The sequence below is a fragment of the Crocodylus siamensis genome, chromosome 11, assembly GCF_052110815.1.
Source record: "Crocodylus siamensis isolate JL-2025a chromosome 11, ASM5211081v1, whole genome shotgun sequence".
NCBI lineage: Eukaryota > Metazoa > Chordata > Crocodylia > Crocodylidae > Crocodylus > Crocodylus siamensis.
Genome location: NC_143405.1, coordinates 1,444,000 through 1,466,613, shown reverse-complemented (window position 1 = coordinate 1,466,613; position 22,614 = coordinate 1,444,000). Strand labels below are relative to the sequence as shown.

Below are 22,614 nucleotides of genomic sequence, written 5' to 3'. Positions count from 1 at the left end.
ACGTCGGCGGCCCGGCGTCCCCTCTCAGCCCGCCCCGGCCTGCGCGGCAGGCCAATGGGAAGGCGGAGCGCGAGCCAAGCGGAAGGCGCTCATTGGCTGGGGGGGCTGCTGTCAGGGGGAAAGGCGCCGCTGGGCCGTTCTGGAAGTTTCCATGGTTACTGGGAGAGCCCAAGGGCTAGTCTCATTCCCCCCCCCCAGCAGCTGGTGGGGGTCGGGAGAGTGACCTGTGACCCCATCCCCGTGCAGCCAGGCGGCATGGGCCAGGGCGTGAGGGCGCAGCTGGCTTCTCGACGCCTGCCCGGCGCATCTCACCCCACCCCGCGTTCCCGCGTCCGGCTCCATCCCGAACATGGACCGGCGCCTGGGCACGTTGCAGCTTCCTTGTCGAGTCGCCCCGACTCGGGCAGCTGCAATGTGTTGTCCCATCAGCTGCCCGCTGGCCTCGGTTCCTGGAGGCTCTGTCCTCGTACTGCAAGCAACACGCCTGACCCCCTGGAAATTACCTGCGCCGTCAAGTGCGGCGCGTTACCTGGCTCGCTCCCCGACATCGGGGAAAAACGATGCCTGAAAAGTTTCAGGTGTCAAATCAAAGTCTTCGGAAAGGGTTACACGATAGGAAATGAGAGGTCGGTTGAAAAGCATGCTCTCATCCTGCGGAGGGACACCCGCTCTGAGACTCATCAGGCCTAACGGTAGGTTTTGCACCTGCCTCTCCATTCCCAGTGCTGGAAAAATGACATTTTCTGATCCTTTTATCTTCTAGGTCTGCAGGAAAGACCCGGGCAAAGTTACGTTCAGGAATAATTACACTGTCAAGCAGCGAGCGAGTGCTGGGAATGAGGAGATGGACTTGTCACAGAAGCTAAATGCAGACAGCAGAAAGCGCTCTAGCCACATGTAGCACAAGGTGAGACAGTTGCACCGTGCCATGCTCAGAAGTAAATGTAAACTTTATTTATCCTCTTTCATTGGCCTGAAATTCTCCACAAAGGCACATGCCCATCCTCTTTCACTCTCATGCACACCTGCACAGGTATGCATCGCCCTAAAGCCCCATGAGCACTAATGAGGATTTAAGAGACAGTTTGTTATTGACACACATTTTTTAAAGTACCTTATTGCTTACAGAACATTGTTTGCAATGGTATAGGTTGTTGCTCGCAATACATACGTATCAATAAGTGTGTGTGTAGAGAGAGAATATTTGTACCATGTTGTGAATGTGTAAAACACAGTACAAGGCTCATGTATTATTACAGGAACTATACATCTTCTTAGGTAAGTTGCACCCTGCATACATTAAAATATTTGTTTCAGTGTTAAATGAAGTATATAAGTTTAACTGCCAAGAGCCCATCAAGAGAGACAGGGACCATACAGTACTGTACCTGTATCTATGAATAGATACCATTATTATTCTCTGCCATTCATTCTCTTTTGAAATATCCTTTTAAGCCTTCATTTGACTAAATCTCTGGTTTGGGAGGTCTCTGGTTTAGCTAAATGAATGTTATATTTCATTCTCTGTCATTAGGCTCAGGCTAACATCCTAAGGGACAGCCAGCACGGGTTTGTTGCGGGTAGGTCTTGTTTGACCAATCTCATTTCCTTCTATGACCAGGTGACCTATCACCTGGACAAGGGAGAAGAGGTTGATGCCATATATCTTGACTTCAAAAAAGCTTTTGATCTGGTATCCCATGATCACCTCTTGGCCAAACTGGCCAGTTGTGGCCTTGGCTCCACCATGATCCGCTGGCTGGGAAATTGGCTTCGTGGTCGGACCCAGAGGGTTGTGATTGATGGCAGTCACTCATCGTGGTGCCCTGTGACCAGTGGGGTCCCTCAAGGCTCTGTCCTGGGACCCATACTGTTCAACATCTTCATTAACGATGTGGACGTTGGAGTCAGGAGTGGACTGGCCAAGTTCGCCGATGACACCAAACTTTGGGGCAAAGCATCCACGCCAGAAGATAGGCGGGTGATCCAGGCTGACCTGGACAAGCTCAGCAAATGGGCAGACGAGAACCTGATGGTGTTTAACACCGAAAAATGCAAGGTTCTCCACCTTGGGAGGAAAAACCTGCAGCACCCTTATAGGCTCGGCAGTGCTACGTTGGTTAGCACTACTGAAGAAAGAGACTTGGGGGTCATCATTGACCACAAGATGAACATGAGCCTGCAATGCGATGCTGCGGCTAGTAAAGCGACCAAAATGCTGGCGTGCATCCATAGATGCTTCTCGAGCAAATCCCGGGACATCATTCTCCCCTTGTACTCGGCCTTGGTGAGGCCGCAGCTGCAGTCCAGTTTTGGGCTCCACAATTCAAAAAGGATGTGGAAAAGCTTGAGAGAGTCCAGAGGAGAGCCACGCGCATGATCGGGGTCAGGAAAACAGATCTTACGATGACAGGCTGAGAGCCATGGGACTCTTTAGCCTGGAAAAGCGCAGGCTCAGGGGTGATCTGATGGCCACCTATAAATTTATCAGGGTGACCACCAGGATCTGGGGGAACATTTGTTCACCAGAGCGCCCCAAGGGATGACGAGGTCGAACGGTCACAAACTCCTGCAAGACCGTTTCAGGCTGGACATAAGGAAGAATTTCTTTACTGTCCGAGCCCCCAAGGTCTGGAACAGTCTGCCAGCAGAGGTGGGTCAAGCACCTACATTGAACACCTTCAGGAGTAAATTGGATGCTTATCTTGCTGGGATCCTATGACCCCAGCTGACTTCCTGCCCTTTGGGCAGGGGGCTGGACTCAATGATCTCCCGAGGTCCCTTCCAGCCCTGATGTCTATGAAATCTATGAAAATTATTTATTTCTGCTTTCTGTTCACGTGTTTGTTGATTTAATCTTCTTCAGAAACTTTAGGTTAGCGATGGAAGTCACTGTATCTAACCTTTAGAGCAGTGGTTCTGAACTGGGTGTACATGTACCCCCAGGGGGTACATGAAGCCTCATCAGGGGGTACGTGACATATATTTTATACATTGTCTAACACAGGTCAAAGGGTCTAAAAATGTAATTTCCCATTGGAAGAGGGTATGTGAAGTCTCACTCTGAGACCAAGGGCTACGTCGACTGAAAAAGGTTCAGAACCACTGCTTTAGAGGAATGTTCTCTCTTGGTGTATGTTATCTCCCAGGAGTTGATCATTTTCAGGGTGCTTGTCTTCTCTCCTCAGCAAACTTTATGTAGATAAGCATGCTGTATTCCTTTTCCTAAATCATATGCTTGGGCTTGATAATGCTTGTTCAGTTCCCTAGAGGGAGCAATATCATACTAGCAGATATTCTGGGTTACTGTTGTTTGAAATACAAGGTGGCAACTGGCTGTGTTGTACCTGATCCTATCAGGGTATCATATGCTCTGGAGTTTTGTTTGACTACTATGTCTGGTCATTTTGCTGTATTTATTACATATTTCCTAAAATATTACCCAAAAGCATTTTTCAACTATTTTAAAATAATACCAATAAATGAGGGTTTCTTCCCCAGAAAAAAGCCCGAAGTTAAGTGGTGATGAGTTCACAAGAAGACTGGCACAGAGCGCTTTGGTGGTGGTGGACATAGTTATGGAAAACTATCATCCATCACAGCAGGTGGTTTGGATGGAGAACTCCAAGAATAACCCAGGTACCGCAGAAAGCAGTGAGAGAAAGGGGGCACTCTCTCATGTCAGTCAGCCTGCCCCAATGCACCAGTGTCCTGGGGAATGTCAGTCCTATGGGTTGTTATACCAATATTTGTGAAGAGCGCTGAGGTCCTTGAACGTAAGGTTCTTAGTGTTAAGTGATCTTATTATTCACATACAATTATTGCTAGAGGTTCCATCCTTAAATAAGGCTGGAATAGAGATGCTGAAATAGAGATACTGACTCATATACAATGATTAAAAATCTCTCCTCCTTTTCAGAAGAGTAGATTTGTTAATCCTGTTTCCTTGGCCAAATTTAATGTGAATTCATACATTCTAGCAGCCTGAATTCTTCCTGCTGTTTTAACTAGATACAAGATTCACTTGGGGAAGGAAGGAGGGATGCTGTCAAGGGATTAAGCTGAGGTTTGGGGTTCTGAATTCTATCCCTTGCTATATGAATAATTTCCCTTATGATCTTTCTTAAATGATTTAATCATTTCAGGCCTCACCTTCCATCTGTAAAATGTTGCTGACAAATACTTTTCTATCTCACAGGGCAGTTTTGAAGTTAATTTAATGTCATAAAGTTCTTTAAATCCTTGGATGAAAGGTGCTAAAAAAGGGGAAAGTAACATGCTAGTATTATTACGGCAGTCTGGTTATTACTTGCATCCTACCCAGAACAATTACAAAGTGCGGGTGTTCACTATTAAACAGCTGCTCTGTTCCATTCTAGAGGTAACAGAACTGAGTAATCCTGCCTTCTGAAGGGCCCCAGGTCATTAACAGCACCGGTCCAGTGTCTGCTATCTACTATATGGCTCAGGCTCTTAAAGACAAGATTTTCTCCACTATTTGTAAAAGCACTCAGAGATAAAAGGTGCTATGGAAATGTAAGAGATTATTGAAAGGTATCATAAAAAGGACTGCTTGTTAGCTAAGTGGTTCTGCAATAGACTTTACCTGTATAGAGGCAGAAAACAGAAATGTGATCTGTAATGAACAACTGATTTTTTCACACTTCTTTTATATTTAAGGGAGACATGACAAAGCCAGTCTACCAACACAGGAGACTGTACTTGTTATCCTCTAGTCACTTCACCTCAGGGAGAGGCCTTTTCTGGACTGTGCCTCAAGTTCAGAGATGAGTTGTCTTTCAAGATGCTAGTTCTTCCTACAACTCAGATGTCTCCAAAAATAGATGGGAGCCAGGGGAAAGTGAGCAGAACAGGCGGGTCAGTAAGTGCTAAATAAAGAAGGTATTACGGTTGCCATTTAAAATCACAGTAGTTGGGGGAAGGGAAGGAAGAGTATGAATCCACTGACTTGGGTGGAAGGAATTATATTGAAAAAACAGATACAAGATATGCAGATGCACTATGTAACACAGGTTCAAAAATATAGTTTGCTCCTAACTGCTGCAGGTAGTCTCAGTTTCTGTTATAAGACAATATTTCATATATTCAGCCTTTCCAAATTGAGAAGGAACAGCTAGTTCCTGGTCAGGTCTGTCTTTTAAGCACTACCTGTCAGAACCTGATCTATTATAACTTATTTAAAAGTAACAGGATCAAGCTGCCTATTCAGAAAAAAGTGAGGATGTCTTGCCTCTAAAATCAAGAAACACTGAGCTACAGGAACAGTACCTGAAAACATCACTTACTTGATTCAGCTGTCTCAAATCTTGCCCTTCACTATACTGTAAGTGATAAACCTCGTTATGCCACTGTCTTACCCAACTAAAGAGGCTGCTGCAGAGGTTTGCATAGCTTGTTCTTCTCTCCTAGCTTGAAAAACACGTATTAAAAATAATTGTCCAAATACTGATTAATTAGACAATAAAAGTAATTTGAAGAACTTCAACACCAACAAGTGCAAAGTAATGCACCTGGGGAGGAAGAACCAGCACCATACCTACAGGTTGGGGAACTCCCTTCTTGTCAGTACAGAGGCAGAAAAGGATCTTGGAGTCATCATTGATGCCAAGATGAACATGGGCCGGCAGTGTGGGGATGCAGTTAGGATGGCCAGCTGCACCTTGTCATGCATCCACAGATGCATCTCGAGCAGGTCCAGGGAGGTGATCCTCCCCCTCTGTGCGGCACTGGTCAGACCACAGCTGGAGTACTGCATCCAGTTCTGGGCGTCGCACTTCAAGAGGGATGTGGACAACATAGAGAGGGTCCAGAGGAGGGCCACTCGCATGATCGGGGACAGCAGGGCAGGCCCTACAAGGACAGGCCACGGGACCTGAACCTGTTCAGCCTCCAGAAGAGAAGGTTGAGGGGGGATCTAGTGGCCTGTTACAAACTAGTCAGAGGGGACCAGCAGGGACTGGGGGAGTCCCTGTTCCCCCAAACACTACCAGAAGTGACCAGGAATAACGGTCACAAGCTGGCGGAGGGTAGATTTAGGGTAGATATCAGGAGGCGCTACTTCACGGTCAGGGTGGCTAGGATCTGGAACCAACTGGAAGATAGCTAACATGGTCCCCATCTTCAAAAAAGGGAAGAGAGAGGACTCAGTCTTACCTCTGTCCTTGGGAAACTCTTTGAGAAGAACCTCAAGGAGCACACCTGTGATGGGCCTGCTTCAGGGATGATGCCCAAGGGCAACCAGCACGGTTTCATTATGGGCAGGTCATGTCAGACCAACCTGATTGCCTTTTATGATCAGGTCACAAAGGCAATGGATGCAGGTGTTGCCGTGGACATAGTCTTTCTAGACTTCAGCAAGGCCTTTGACACCATCTCCCACCCCATCCTCGTTAAGAAACTAGGCAACTGTGGCATTGATGCCTACACAGTCAGATGGATTGCAGATTGGCTCAAGGGTTGTACTCAGAGGATGGTGGTAGGTGGGTCATATTCGACCTGGGGGGAAGTGGGCAGCGGTGTCCCCCAGGGCTCGGTCCTGGGGCCTGCGCTGTTCAATTTCTTCATCAGCTATTTGGACGACGGGGTGAAATGCACCCTATTTAAATTAGCTGATGATACCAAAATTTGGGGTGAGATGAGCATGCTAGTAGGGAGGGAAAGACTGCAACAAGACCTGGATAGGTTACAGGAGTGGGCTGACATAAACAGGATGCGTTTCAGTACTGACAAGTGCAGGGTGCTGCACTTAGGCAGTAGAAACCAGCAGCACACTTACAGAATGGGAAACTCCCTTCTTGAGAGCACGGAGGCAGAAAGGGATCTTGGAGTCATTATTGACTCCAGGGTGAACATGGGCTGATAATGCGAGGTCACGGTTGGCAGGGCTAACCAGACCTTGTCATGGATCCACAGGTGCATCTCAAGTAGAGCCAGGGAGGTGATCCTGCCCCTCTATGCGACGCTGGTCAGGCCACAGCTGGAGTACTGCATCTAGTTCTGCATGCCCCATTTCAGGAGGGATGTGGACAACACTGAAAGGGTCCAGAGGAGGGCCACCCACATGATCTGGGGACTACAGGGCAGACCCTACATTGAAAGACTTGAGGGACCTAAACCTGTTCAGCCTTCACAAGAGAAGGCTGAGGGGGGACCTGGTGACTGTCTATAAACTCACTAGGGGGGACCAGAAGGGTTTAGGGGAGACACTGTTTCCCCTAGCACCCCATGGCATGACAAGGAACAATGGACACAAATTATTAGAGAGTAGATTTAGATTGGACATCTGCAAAAACTACTTCACGGTCAGGGCGGCTAGGAGCTGGAACCAACTTCCAAGGGAAGTGGTGCTGGCTCCTACCCTGGGGATCTTTAAGAAGAGGCTTGATGACTACCTGGCTGGACTCATTTGAGTCCAATCTTTTCTCCCGCCCAGGCGGGGGGTCGGACTTGAAGATCTACAAGGTCCCTTCCGACCTGACTTCTATGATTCTATGAACTTCCAAGAGAAGTGGTGCCGGCTCCTACCCTGGGGGTCTTTAAGAGGAGGCTAGATGAACACCTTGCTGGGGTCATTTAACCCCAGTACTCTTTCCTGCCATGGCAGGGGGCGGACTCGATGATGACTCGATGAAGTCCTGGTTCACCCAGATTTACAATATCTGAAGATGCACTGAATTTAACTGCCACCAAAAAAAAAAAAAATGACTTAAAAGGCTATAAAATCTCTTCCTCTCCTGTCCCATCTTTTTGTCTCTTTATCTGACCCGTCAGCTCAGTCCACCATGGCACATTGCCAACTGTCATCTGTTATTTGCCCCTCTTTCATACTGCAAAATCCATTGCCAGCTTTGGGTACCTTCCTCACCCACTCTCTTTGCTTTCTTGGGCTGAACTGTTCTGAAAGGTGTGGGTTTTCATCACTACAAAGTTCTCTCATTATTTCTTTTGTGTGGGAAAGCTGCTCTGCTGATACACTCTCCTTGACTGCCAGGCCCATAGAACCAGGCACCTTTGAACCCCTCCATAGGCCTCTCCCATGCAAGGTCTTGCCTACATCTAAAAGAGAAGTTGGGCCAGTTTATCAAGTCACATACAAGCTCTTGCTTAAAGTGCTACTTTGGTCTTTGAAGCCTGTGACAGGATACATCAAAACTTTCTGAGACCACTTCTGTTTTCTGTTGTGACAGCTAGATGGACCAGGACAGCCTCCCATGCACCCACAGTAACGCAACCATCCATCCTATTTTGGTGAAGGCTCTGTTTTTTGGAGCTTCCTAGCACCTGAGACCAGGGTGTGAAACTGTCCTGGCATGTTTAAAAGTAACGTATTGTACAACTCATCTCTTCGCACAGGGTGCTCCCCAGTTTTAAAGTGATGGGCCTAGCAACAGTGTTCAGATGATAGCAGCCCTCAGTGACTAAGAGATGAGAGGGGAGGTGCTAAGGTCTTCCTGCAGGTAGATGTCATTGTGCATTGCAGTTATGCAAAGGATGCCTAGATGCCAGCCCTGTCTGAAATTCAGAGGGAATTGCTGTACATCACTGAAATGCTAATCTACAGAATTTGCACCTTAGAGTGTAATGGGCGTGAGCATTTGAATTCAGTTGTTTGCTCATGCCTCTGGAGCAAACTGCTTGAAGTGAGATGGTTTATTTGCTGCCATGGAAGTTCCCTGTCTTGAGATAAACAGATCCCTGTATAAGATTGCAGCAAGTAGGTGAATAAGAGCACAGATACCTCTGCAGACAGGCTAGAGAGCCTAGTACTTTACTGATTGATTGCATGGGAGCGAACTGCTGCTGGACTTGGTCGTTCCTGTGTGGGGATGGAGCTTGATCCACAGCTCGTGCTGGAGCGCTGCTAAACGGCCCTGTTGTTGCACGGCACAGGTAGTAGACACCCGTGCCTTGTGGGGCACGAAATGGGAAGGCAAAGGCGGGGAGCTCTCATCTACTGTCATCGCAGCATAAAACCCAGCGGAGTGGTTCAAAGCCCGGTAAAACCTTGGCACGAGAGCTGCTCCTCTCGAGTCAGACCCCAAGGCGGAAAGAGGGGCAGGGGGGGCCCGACCTAACCACGCGGAGACTACGACTCCCGACAGCCCCCGGGCGCCCCTCCCGCATGCGCAGTGCTGTCAAGCTCGTCCGGGTCTAGAACTATGGATCCCGACACCTCTCGCGCGCTTTTCTCGCATGCGCAGTGTGGGCCTGGCTCGTCAGGGTCTAGGACTACGGCTCCCGCCAGCCCTCCGCATGCGCACTGCGGCCTGGCTCGTCCGCGCTGAGGCGGCCCGTGAGGTGGCGGAGCGGCCGGGCCGGAGCTGAGGCGGCGGCGGCGCCAGCACAGGTCGGCTAAACCCGTTCCCTCCACTCCCGGCCCGTTCGCGGCACCTCTCCCCGCCTCGGGCCCGCGCCACGCCGGGGCCCCGGTGGGCCGTGCCGGGACCGCCCCGAGCGGGCTGCAGTCCTCGCCGCAGCGGAGCGCGGCCCGAGGCCCGGACTCCATGGAGGGGAGGCCGCGGCGACCGTGCTGCGTGCCCTCCCTGCCGTCCCCCCCGGCCGCTCCAGCGGCGCCAGGGCTGCTGGAGCGCAGCCAGGTCGTGCCTTGCGCGCGGGCCGGGAGGGCTTGTCTCCGCACTCGGGGCCTGCCGCGCGCCCGGGCCTCTGGCAGCGAGCTGACCCGTCACGGGCGCGGCTGGGGGCGGCTCCCCGCTTCTCCCGGGGCGCTGACAGTGCCAGTCTGCGCCGTGTCAGGGCCGTGCGCGGCGTGCGCGCAGTTTGGCTGTCCGGGCTGGCCGCGCCGGGGGCGGGGGTCGGACCAGCCGTTGCCCCCGCCGGTTCCCGCCAGCCGGTTTCCGTGATTCTGCAGGGTCCGCTCATGCCCAGGTGTCGTCTGGGCAGCAAGTCCAGCTGGCGCCTCGTCTTTCCATACATGCGCGCAGCCCCGACTTCTCTCTGCCTCCGCCAAGCTTCTCATTTCGTTTCCAGCCACACTTAGGACCTTTCCCAGTCATCGCTGGGCCGCGCTCACGCTCATGGCGTACGTATCTATAACCCTGGTATTTTATTTTGCGGGTGCAGCGGGTGCCGGGACTTGGCTTAGGTGGTTGTGTGCCTTGAGGCACGGTGCTCTGTAAGGTGGCCCCGTTTCCTCTGAAGTTCGTGTGGAAGGAAACCCCAGGTGCAGGTGCTGCATGTTGCCAGGAATCCCGTGTTCCTGTGAGGAGCCTGTGGGGAAAGACTTTCCAGTTCCTATTGGATGCAGTTTAAGAGTCAGCTGGGACTCCCCCCAGCTTCCGAGTCTCTAGTTATGTTTGTGGCTGGATAGAAGAGTTGTCTCTAGTCCCTTTGGAGGAGCCACCTCCTTCTGATCTGTGCCTCTGACACTGCTTGTGGGCATTTCTACCATGTGTTGTTCTCCTGCCATCCATCGTGCCCAGCTTCCTTGGCCTGTTGTGCCTCGCATTCTGGTCGAATGGCAGGGTATGTCCACTTGCTTGTTTTTAGTTATAAGCTTCAAGAAGAAAAGCTCCTGGCTGTCATTAGCTGTGCTGCACACTAGCTGGGTGCATTGGTTTCCTGTCTTCTAAGGTTTAAATTCTAATTTTCTTAATCCTCCTTTACTGACGGCACTAGCAATGAAACTTGAATGGGCAGAGCTAATTTCCAGACTGTTTCTGGGCAGGTGCATGACTTTTAACATGCATGTGGGAGGCTATATGCATGTTGGAACAACACACAAAGCTGTGGGGGACTCATGTGGATCAGGCGCAGGGCCTCTTACTGAGGCTTGGCAAGCCATCAAGGGCCACATGACAGGCAGCCAGGAGCAGATAAATATTAATTTCCTAAATCTTTTAAGGGCTCCGTGGGTCAGATAGAATGGCCTGGCAGGCCACATTTTGCCCACCCTGATGTAGACAGACCCTTGCATGGACATAGTTTCATAATTAGTAGAGTTGGAAGGGACCTGAGCAGATCATCAAGTCCAACCCCCTGCCATGGCAGGAAAGTACTGGGGTCAAATGACCCCAGCAAAGTGATTGTCTTGCCTTGTTTTAAAGACCCCCAGGGTAGGAGCCAGCACTACTTCTCTCAGAAGTTGGTTCCAGACCCTAGCTGCCTTGACAGTGAAATAGCGCTTCCTGATGTCTAGTCTGAATCTACCCCCTGCCAGCTTGTGACTGTTATTCCTGGTCACTCCTGGTAGTGTTTGGGGGAACAGGGACTCCCCCAGTGCCTGCTGGTCCCTTCTGACTAGTTTGTAACAGGCCACTAGATCCCGCCTCGGCCTTCCCTTGTGGAGGCTGAACAGGTTCAGGTCCCGTAGCCTGTCCTCGTAGGGCCTGCCCTGCTGTCCCCGATCGTGCGAGTGGCCCTCCTCTGGACCCTCTCCGTGCTGTCCGCATCCCTCTTGAAGTGCGGCACCCAGAACTGGATGCAGTACTCCAGCTGTGGTCTGACCAGTGCTGCATATAGGGGGAGGATCACCTCCTTGGTTCTGCTTGAGATGCATCTGTGGATGCATGACAAGGTGTGGTTGGCCTTCCTGACTGCATCCCCACACTGCCAACCCATGTTCATCCTGGAGTCAATGATGACTCCAAGATCCTTTTCTGCCTCTGTACTGACGAGAAGGGAGTTCCCCAGCCTGTAGGTACGGTGCCGGTTCTTCCTTCCCAGGTGCAGCACCTTGCACTTGTCAGTGTTGAATCCCATCCTGTTCTCGTCCACCCACCCCTGTAACCTGTCTAGGTCTGATTGCAGCCTATTCCTCCTTTCTAGTGTGCCCACATCTCCCCACATCTTAGTGTCATCAGCAAATTTGAACAGGTGCTTTTTACCCCCTCGTCCAAGTCGCTGATGAAGATGTTGAACAGTGCGGACCTGAGGACCGAGCCCTGCGGAACCCCACTGCCCACGTCCTTCCAGGTCAAAAATGACCCCTCCACCACCACTGTCTGGGTGTGGCCCTCCAGCCAGTTGGTGACCCACTTGACTGTAGGTGTCGACACCACAGTCTCCCAGTTTTTTAATGAGAACGGGGTGAGAGACAGTGTGCCTGGTGCTGTTAACTCCAGTGGGACTTGGCCCAGGGGATATCACCAGCATACATAAATGCAGAATATCTTTTGGAAAAGGGTTCTGTATTAGCATGAAATGCAAACAGACTTTCTATTATTCTGCTTCTCTGAAAAATTCTCTTTTCGTGGCACTGTATCCAGTCCATTAGCAAATGCACTTTTCCAAACTGATTTTTATGTGGTTTCTCTTCTTGGCCATTGCTGAATTCTGCTAACAAAACCCCTTCTTTGCCTTCTGAAAACCTCCAGAAGTTTGACTTGGGGAGCTGATCCTATGTTTGATAGTTATAACAGTTCTGAATTCAACTTCATTTTTTATGGGGGGGGGTTCTATAATGTCTGGATGACAGCTATATCTTTGTTTCCCTTGTCAGCTTTTCCATGTGACCTTTTCCTTTGAGTTTCAAGATTTTTAAGTAACATGGAAATAACATCCTTACAAATGGGGTTTGGAGTAAGTGAAAATGATCTGGGCAAAAAAGCAGTTATGGAGACTGAAAGATAAAGGTTGTCCCTTGTAAATGTGGACAGCAATCTTATTTTAAAGTGTTATCAAACTCAAAGCCTTGACACTTAACAAGTATTAAAGACCTTGAAGATTGTAACCTATTCATTTTTAGTGAGTCAAAACAATATTTGTGTTTGGAGCTTGGGATCTGCTTTCCACAACTTCGTGTGCATGTGCTATGGCATAATTTCCCCAGACTTTCCTTTTAACTGTGCCCTGAAAATAAATTTTTAAGTATGCTAAAATAAACTTTTGAGTACAGACAGAAATGCTCCAAGTCTGTAAATACAAGAGAGAGGAATTACAATATGGTTTAGTAGTAATTGCATATCTGTATTGATTTAGATTTATAAAATGCTGGAATGAAAAGATGCTAGTTTAAAAACTGTTAGTCTTTGACCTAGACTACAAAGGCAAAAAGATACCAATTCTCACAGGCTCCTGACCCACCACTCCTGGGTGCGTCAAGAAGAATTTGACCATGTAGCGTGTGTTGAAGGTCAGCAGATCTCAGAGGCTTGAAACTCATTCTGTTTGTTGATCCAGAAGTTGGGAGCCGTTCCCAAAGAGCAGTTTGGCCACCTCTCCTCGGATCCAGGGTACTCCAGTTTGCGCCTTTCAGCTGGAAGATTTCCAGTATGGTAATACAGCACATGAAATGAGACAGTCGATTTAAGAAAGTCCCGCATTATTGGGAAAATGATAGTTTCTAAATATCTCCACGCTTCTTGGTTTTTGTTTTGTTTTGTTTCTTCAGCACAGGAAATGGTTATATAAGAAATAAGGCTATTTATTGAAACATGAGCTGTTCCTAGATATGGTGTATGTCTAACTAGCTATTAAGAGACCAGTCACCATATTCAGGACGTAGGAAAAGTAAGGAAATTGTCACAGAAAATTCTTCTCAGAAGAGTGTTTAGTTACTAGCCTAGATGTCAAGGGAGTAGAGTCTTCCAGGGAAGAGAATACAGAGGTTTTGTTTTCCTACTCCAGTCTGAACATGGCTACTCCTTAGGAAAGCACTCGCATCCTCTTGTCTCCCGTTTGTATTTGAAAAGATTATGATGTTTCATTAATTTGTATATCGAAAGTATTTTGCTACATGATTGGTCTTTCTTTCTTTAAGTTGCTCCTGATGAAAATTGTGCTGTTGTGGTTGGCAAAGGAAGAAGATATTTCTCTCTCTCTCTCAAAAAACAAAAACACGCAGAAGTTCACTGAACAGTTTTCAAATCAAATGCCCACGTCAGCAGGGTGATTTTGAAGTCTGTTGCATTATGATACTTATCTGAGCTAGTCTGCCTCCCTGCTCCCCAGTCCTATTAAACCCAGCCTACTAATCAGAGGCCGCAGCTGGAGTACTGCGTCCAGTTCTGGGCGCCACACTTCAAGAAGGACATGGAGAACCTGGAGAGGGTCCAGAAGAGGCCACTCATATGGTTGAGGGCCTCTGTGGCCAGCCCTGTGAGGAGAGGCTGAGGGACCTGAATCTCTTCAGTCTCCACAAGAGGAGACCGAGGGGGGATCTTGTGGCTGCCTACAACTTTATCAGGGGCCAGCAGCAGGGACTCAGGGAAAGTCTGTTCACCAGGGCCCCCCTTGGAGTCACCAGGAACAATGGCCACAAGCTGAGGGAGGATAGGTTTAGGTTAGATATTAGGAAGAACTACTTCACTGTAAGGGTGGCCAGAGCCTGGAATAGGCTTCCCAGAGAGGTGGTGCTCTCACCTTCCCTAGAAATCTTTAAGAGGAGACTAGATAGGCACCTGGCTGGGGTCTTATGACCCCTGCCACTCCCAGTGCTCCTTCCTGCCCATGTCAGGGGGTCGGACTAGATGATCTGTCTAGGTCCCTTCCCACTCATTGATTTTATGATTCTGTGAATACTGTTTGATGAAGATTACTACCTTCAGCATAACCATGGGGCAAATTTATAGTACGAAATATAGGGTTATTCTCTTATTAATACTGAGGTATGAGAACTGTACTGTAGCTACCTGAAGTGTGTGTGTTGCATGGTTTGAGATGATGGACATTGCAAGAGAGAAAAATCAGCTAAGTGAGTTTTATAAACTATGATACTTAAAAGTGCAAGAAGTGGAGATGTTTTGGGGTGATATCTTCGATTGGACCAGCTGCATAGTTGAGGAGGGCATAGACAAGTTTTCAGCACAGGGTACATGAGGAAGGTAAATTGTATCCAAAAACTATATATTTTCTTCAGTAAAAAGTGCCATCTCTCCAAAAATCATTGCTTCTTACAAGCTTCCTGGACCATCACAGCTGCAGCATCCACACTTACTTAAGTGTCATTTTTTGCTTAACTTTTTCCCCTAGCACTCGATGACATGCCATTTATTTAAATAGCTTAAGTCCCTTAACTCATTCAGCTTTTGTAAGTATTCATGAGAGAAGAAATATTTTATGTTTTTATTCAGAGTAAATTATCATGGAAACCCTTCAAGCTTGCTGAAGAGTTTTCCAATAAATTGGAATAGTCCTGATTTTGTCTTGCCTTGCCATGGCCTGGCTGACACCTGACTTGCCCAAGCTTGCTTTGGAAGCTGATTTCTGCATAGGCTTGATGCTAACAAATGGCAGGAAAAATATAACTTACTAATAGTCTTTATTACTCTGGTAACCAATAGCTCTCAATATGCAATCTCCTCCTCTGCCCTTTCCCTCTTTTAAGTAATTGTAGAAGACTCTTACAGAAGTGAGAACTGTTCTTTTTACATCACTGTAGAAAAACCAGATAACTCATAAGCAGTGGTTATATTGATTTTAGAGGTTTGAAAATGTAGTGTTTTGAGGATTTTATTACTTTTATATATCTAGGCTACTAGATATAGCTAAGATGCATGTCACTGTAATTTTTAAACACCATATCCGTGTTTCCTTATCTGTCATCTGTTGTGATGACTTGTCAAGTGTCATGTCATTCAAATCAGAATCATCTCTGATAGTGATGTACCACAGCATTGTGGTGTGTTGTGCAGTAAAGTAATTTCAGTTGTATTACAGTGCACTTCTGTGGCTTCTAATACTCCTGTTGGCGCCTCATGACGACTTATATCTGTTTAATACATTGGAGTGTTCTTTGTGTGAACATGAGATTACGGAGAGTAAGAGTTTATAAATATCACAGAAATTGGCATGCAAAATGCAGGCACTGTCTTGAATTCTAGGGGTGTATATGCAGACCCATGAAACTTAACTTTCTTCTCTTGGTCATAGAAAGGCAGTCATAAATATCTTGGTTTTTCTAAATGTTGTGCCCTTTGAACAACTAGGAGTAAACTTCTCCCCACCCCCATTTACATATTTAATTGTCTGGAATCAGGTTGAGTCAGAAGTGAATGCAACAGGGTGGCCCTGGGTTTTTTAAAACTCCAAGAGCCATTCTTTAAGCTTCCTGTTCTAAAAGCTGGAGCAGAGTAAACTGAATGTCTCTGTAACCTACCATAGGGAAGTTACAGTTTGGAACTAGTTTGCTCTTTATGTTTTCCTTAGGCAAGCCATAAGTGGGAAGGAACTTTTTCTTTTGATTTGGATGTCTTATTTCAGGTATTCACAGAGTCTGTGCACATAATAGCTGTATTTTGAGCAGTGAAAGTGAGACTAAAATACAGTCATTTCTTGACAGCATTATTTGTAAACTTCTCTTTTTGCTGAGCTACTGTTGGTTATTTTGGTCACCTTTTTAACAGGCATTTTTATGCGATAGTCTAAAGCCTGCCAAAATGCCCCCCCACAGACATGTCATTCCTCTACCTTTATGAGATGTTCACAATCCAGTTATCTTCATCTTTAGCATGGAGTTCATAACAGGGCCCTGTTACTGCCTGCGTCCACGTGACTGAAGAAGAGTTCATTGTTGAGAACCCATGGGTGGGAACTGGGGCTGTGCTCTTTCCAGACATTCAGAGTTCCCTGGTAATTGTTTGCAGGCACCTCATTCTTATTTGTGAATGTTTATCAAACTGTGGAAGCTGCTTAATTTGCAGATGAGGCAAGATTTCACTGTGGCATGTAATTAATTTGGGCGTATGCTTTTTCACAGTGATAAAGCACAACTGTGACAAGCACCAAACTGCTGACCAGTTGAATCCAACTGTCATGATTGCATTAGAAGTTCCAGAATAGAGCCTGTTAAACATTAACATCCTCTGACTTGTCGCTGTTTGTGTCTTTCTTTGCTGCGTTAGTCATAATGTTAGTGTCATCAGTAGTACGTGCTCATAATGTGTTTTTCAATCCTTGTGTTAGTTTAGTATTGAAATCCCTAATAATAATACGTTTAGAAAGCTGCACCCCTGTGCTGAACTTGTGACTGTTCTGTGCTTAGGTGTTTGGAGTAGTTAATGGATTGCTATGATATAAATGATGTAAAGGTTTCCTCTTGAAATATGTCAGGAAACTATTATTTTTTTCTGTGTGTTTGTAAAATCTGTATCTCAGTTTTCTGTTCATAACATACTGAAGAATTTAAAGAATCTTCTTATATGGTAACCTTATCTGTTCTGCTATTCTGTAGCTCTTTAGTTTGTCAACTTATTTTTAGATAGGCTGTGTGCTCGTGTGACAAGTCATTTAAAAAATGTGCGTGGGAGTGTTGGTTTGAATTTTGAGTATCACCTGATTTTTATTTTTTTGCTGCTCCTGTGTGAACTTTTCTAGGAGCAAAGCATTGCCTTTTTATTGCTGTGGTTTTATTCAGATAATCACGATGAACTGCAAAGCTGTCTCTGAGTCTTTTCTGTAGTTTCAAATGATACATGCACGTGCCCATACCAACCTACGACACTCATTTAGTAATGTGCTTCACACCTGTATTCGATCTAGGGTTGCACAGTGAGCCTACAAAGAGAAGTAGACTGGGGTGGGGGCAAAGTCTTCCAAATGCTTTGTGTAGAAACTGGTCCAAGTTGCATGTACTCCAGATTTGCCTTCTGAGAAAAGAGGATGTCACCATGATGGTTTATGCTGTATGGAATATATCCCATGGTGATGGAATATATAACAAGTGGGATCTGTTTAATAATATCTTTTATTTGAATCAATTATATGCTTGGGAAAGATGTTAGACAAGCTTTCAGGCCCAAACACCCTCATTCAACCTTTTGTGTCCTTGGGCATCTATTAGCTACAAGAGCTCTGCAAAACTCCTGAGAGAAGTACTGTCTTCCTTAGAACGAAAGGTGTATTCTATTTAACTTCACTTACTGGATATAAAGCTGTGATGAAGATAAGGCAAAGTATTACTTCATGTGAAAACTATGTTCTGCCTTAGCTTAAGGATTTTAGCCCAGGTGAGCTAATCTGAGTAAAGAACATGCCTTTTTTTCCCTAGTGAAAACAAGGTCAGTGAGCTGACAGCCATGTCCTTGAGCTGTTGAAGAGCTGTCTAACAGTGTGTGGGGAAGCAGGCTTTTCCCTTTCTCAGTTTGATCTGATTTCTGATATTGAAAAGGTTCAGTGTGTGCCGGGGTTGGCAGGGGTGAAGAGGAAATGAGGTGTGGGTTCCCCGTAGGACACACAGCCTCCTTGGGAGTTGAAGCCCAGCTCTGCTCGCTCTTCCTTCCTTGGAAAAGGCACTTGGTCTCTGCTTTGCTGCCTGTAAGACTATTGCACTCCAGCCTCCTTGGGAAGTCAGTCTTTGGCGCTTGTGAAGGTCTTTTGAAGGTGAAAAATCCTATAAATGCTAAGTATTATCATTCTTTTGGATTGAAATCTTGAATGTAGACTGGAAAGTGACTAAAGTAACAGTGTGTTCCTCTTGCTAGTGTTTTGTCAGCCCTGTAAGCTCAGTTTGGAGGTGTTTAAAGTAGAAATGTATCTGGAATGGCTAAGTAATTCACACAGGAAACCAATTTGCTTGTTCTACGAAATGGGTGAGGTTCTGGGTTTAAGAATCTGGTGGAGTTTTAAGAAGCCAACTTTATTTGAAAAAAGGCTGTGTCTGTTCCAGGGCTCCTGGGAAGGCTTCATTTGCAGGTTGTATCTTCTGTTGGTTTTGACTAGTGACTGTTTTTTAATAGTTTAGTAGCATCCCTTTCTATGTGAAACTGAGAATAATCAAATGCTAGACATATGTACAAGCTTGTGTGTACCCAAGGGCACAAAAAAATAGTATTTTCTGGCTGTTGCAAGCCATAGTACTATGGCTAGCATTATCAGTTAGTTTTCTTTATTTCAGATTTTACCAACATATATGGAACAAAGAAAGGAATACTTTTCCTTCAAGCAAGCAATTTCCTATCAATCATGATCAATGGATTTATTCATCAGATTGCGTTAGACAAAATTCATCCTCTCCTGTGGTCTCCATTATAATCTTTATATACTGGAGATGCTTTCCACAGTCTGGCCTACAGAGTGCTTCACTGAAAACCATTTTACATCATGAGTCTGATTTTAGTGGCTTGAGCTGGGGACTGGGAGCTGGTATATCTGGTTTCTGTTGAAGCTGTGCGCACAAGACATCTGTGTCAGTTCCTATGTCTGAAACGTGCAGTGTTCTTTCATTGCTAATGCAGCGTTGTCCGCTTAGGCTTGCTAGTAAGTGCAGGATTTACTTAACTACGTAACACCACCCGCAGTATAGCCCTTTGCTTCCACTCTAACACACATGGGTCTCTGTGTGTTGATTAAGTACAGAACATCTTTCAGCCCCACTCTGCTTTGGGAACTAATTGTATGTTGGTAACTGCCAGCGATGGCTAAAAGGCAGCTGGTGTTCGAAGCCTGGAAAATGACAAGAGCTAGTCTGCTCATGACAGCCATCTCCCATGGTTTTCAGGTTTCTATTAGTAGCCCGAGAATTATTACAGTACAACTCGGATAGTTTGTATGTGGGTGTCTCGCAACTTGCCTAGCTCTTTCTAGGTTGCTGAATTAAGAATGAACTGAGCTGCTCAGCTGTTTGCTACTGCTTTTACTTCAGAAGGCATTGCTTCTCCCACCAGCTGGAGCTGACAGTAACATTGCTGCAGCTCCCATGCCCCTGGCCACTTCACAAACCTATCCAGGTTTTACTTTAGAAGCCTTGAACATGATAGGAGCTAGTCCAGGTGCCTCAACACTGACAGCCCTATGTGGTTAATGGGCGGTGTAGGCAGAGTTACTCTTCACGCAGTTTAGATATGTCCACAAGAGCCTGGTGCATGCAGTGAAATTTAAACCATTTTATTTAACATGGCACCAAGGAGCTCATTCCATCAAAGCAGAATTTCCTTACAATAAGCTATGTAAAAAATGAATATATACTTCAGGCCAATGCTTAATATTTTGTTTAAATAAAGTGTTTTCCTTGGTTGCATTGTAAGTAGATCTGTTAATCTTTACTTTTTCACTATCTAACGCACTGGACAGAAGTATAGCAATGCCAGTCCACATGAATTTTTCTTCATAAATAAGCCCTCAGATTGGGTACTGTAGGAATATAGCAGCTAGCCTAAAGGGACCAAGAAGCTATTTGTATCCCATTCAGCACAGAGCCATAGAAATGAAAAAAACTGCAAGGTTCCTCAAGATATTACCTAGTGTAGTACAACCTCCCCTGCAGTAGGACAGAATCAAGTATACTGAGACCCTCCTTTCAGACTTAATTTATTTACACGTGTCTCTCCCTCCAGTGAAGGAGATTCCTCAGTGGCCTTCTTCAGTGTTTCACCACTCTTACAGATAGCAAGTTTCTCCTAATATCTTGCCTGATAGGAAAATGGTTCACTATATGTAGGGAAGTTAGAAAGTAAGGATTATTTATGCAGAGTAGAAGAAGCCTTGAAGATGAGCTCATTTCAGACGGGCAGTGTTGAGAAGGTATGAGGCAGACGTGGTTGGGGGCCCTAGCCAAGAGCATGCAAACTGCTGCAGCACTACTTCATGTCAGGGGATCAGGAAGGAGGTGTCATGTCGTGGAGTTAGTGTTGGGAGGTTTGGGTTTGGTACGGTGTCAGAAAGGAGTGAGTGGAGATCTGAAAAAATGGGGCATAAGGCTCTTGCTTCCTGCAGTAAATGACTGCTCTCACTTTTGGTCTGCAAGTTGTGTCTGAATGATTATTGCAATGCATCTGCAGGTCTTGAAGAAAGGCAATTTCTGTGGCAGGAAAGAAAGTGTTTTTCTCTGAAGTATCATCCTCTCTCTTCCAAAGAAAACTTGAGAAAATTATTCAGGAGCACATCTGCAAGGGACCAGCAGGGGAGATTATGCTTAGGGGCAACCTGCATGGGTTCATTCAAGTCAGGTCCTGTCAGACCAACCTGGTGGCCTTCTGCGACCAGGTCACAAAATCCTTGGATGCAGGTGTCACGGTGGATGTAGTTTTTCTGGACTTTAGGAAGGCCTTCGACACTGTCTCTCACCCCATTCTCATTAAAAAATGAGGCAACTGTGACATCGATGCCTACACAGTCAGATGGGTGGCAAATTGGGTGGAGGGCCGCACCCATAGAGTGGCGGTGCATGGGGCTTTTTTGACCTGGAGGGATGTGGTCAGTGGAGTCCCCCAGGGCTTGGTCCTTGGGCCCACACTGTTCAACATCTTCATCAGCGACTTGGACCGGGGGTGAAAAGCACCTTGTTCAAATTCGCCGATGACACTAAGAAGTGGGGAGAAATGGGGATGCTGGAAGAGAGAGACAGGATGCAACTAGATCTAGACAGGTTACAGGGGTGGGTGGATGATAACAGGATGGGCTGCAATACTGACAAGTGCAAGTTGTACCTGGGGAGGAAGAACCAGCAGCATACCCACAGGCTGGGAACTCCCTTCTCGTCAGCACAGAGGCAGAAAAGGATCTTGCAGTCATTAATGATTCCAAAATGAACGTGGGCCGCCAATGTGGGGATGCTGTGAGCAGGGCTAACCGCACCTTGTCATGCGTCCACAGATGCATATCGAGCAGGGCCAAGGAGGTGATCTTCCCCCTCTATGCAACACTGGTCAGGCCGCAGCTGGAGTACTGTGTCCAGTTCTAGGTGCCGCACTTCAGGAGGGATGTGGACAACATGGAGAGGGTGTAGAGGAGGCCACTCGCATGATCAGGGGGCAGCAGGGCAGGCCCTATGAGGAGAGGCGATGGGACCTGAACTGTTCAACCTTCACAAGAGAAGGCTGAGGGGGGATCTAGTGGCCATCTGCAAACTGTCCAAGGGGGGCCAGCAGGCAATGGGAGAGTCCCTGTTCCCCCGACCACTACTGGGAGCAACAAGGAATAATGGCTGTAAGTTGACAGAGGGTAGATTCAAGCTAGATATCAGGAGGCACTGCTTCACAGGGTGGCTAGGGTCTGCAACCAACTTCCAAGAGAAGTGGTGCTTGCTTCTACCCTGGGAGTCTTCAAAAGGAGGCTTGATAATCACCTCACTGGGGTCATTTGACCCCAGCATCCTTTCCTGCCCGTAGCAGGGGCTCAGACTTGATGATCTGCTCAGGTCCTTTCCAACCCTACCAACTATGAAACAACTATGAAAGCAGAAGGAAAGGCACTTTGACCAGTTTTGTGTTGTTAAACCTGGAGCGAGCTGTGGACAAAGAACTGTTGTAACATCTTTCTTTACCCCCTCCACTTCATAATTAAGTTAGCAGAGTGAAATATGATCCATCTTTCGTGGTGTGCAAGTTTGAAAGCTCTTGTGATTGAAACATCCTAAGGTCCCATTTCTGCCCTCAGATGTAGACAGCTCTCCAGGGGGAAATGGAATTTGACCTGAAGTCTAAAGTGTGTGTTCTACACGTCTGCACACTATACTCACATTTTCCCTGCATTAGCTCGCAAGACGCTTGTCTGGGTCAAATTTCTTTGACTTGCATAGTTTTCAGCCGTGCTGAAATCAAGTTGACACTTCAGTTTTGCCCTGTTGTTGTTGTATGATTAAATCAGCAATCAGCTTTGTTAGTCTGGCCTCCTTTTGGCCTGTGCTCAGAGCCAATAAGAAGATTCTCTCCCTGTGAATTCCAGGAGAGTGCCCTATTTTGTGTCAAGAAACCCCAGCAT

The 22,614-nt window shown here is 46.8% G+C and overlaps 1 protein-coding gene across 4 annotated transcripts in view; it reads left to right on the top strand.

Annotated features, from left to right (window-relative positions):
• The first annotated feature begins 99 nt into the window (after positions 1 to 99).
• The window catches only part of GAPVD1 (GTPase activating protein and VPS9 domains 1), a 60,937-nt gene continuing 38,422 nt past the window's right edge, over positions 100 to 22,614 (top strand). For 2 of the 4 annotated variants that reach the window (XM_090021315.1, XM_090021311.1), the window contains exon 1: positions 9,230 to 9,367. The gene's annotated coding sequence lies outside the window, so the exon portion shown is untranslated. Of the gene's footprint in view, positions 908 to 9,229; positions 9,368 to 22,614 lie in introns of those variants that run through there. The other 2 variants (XM_090021314.1, XM_090021312.1) reach the window with 2 other exon arrangements.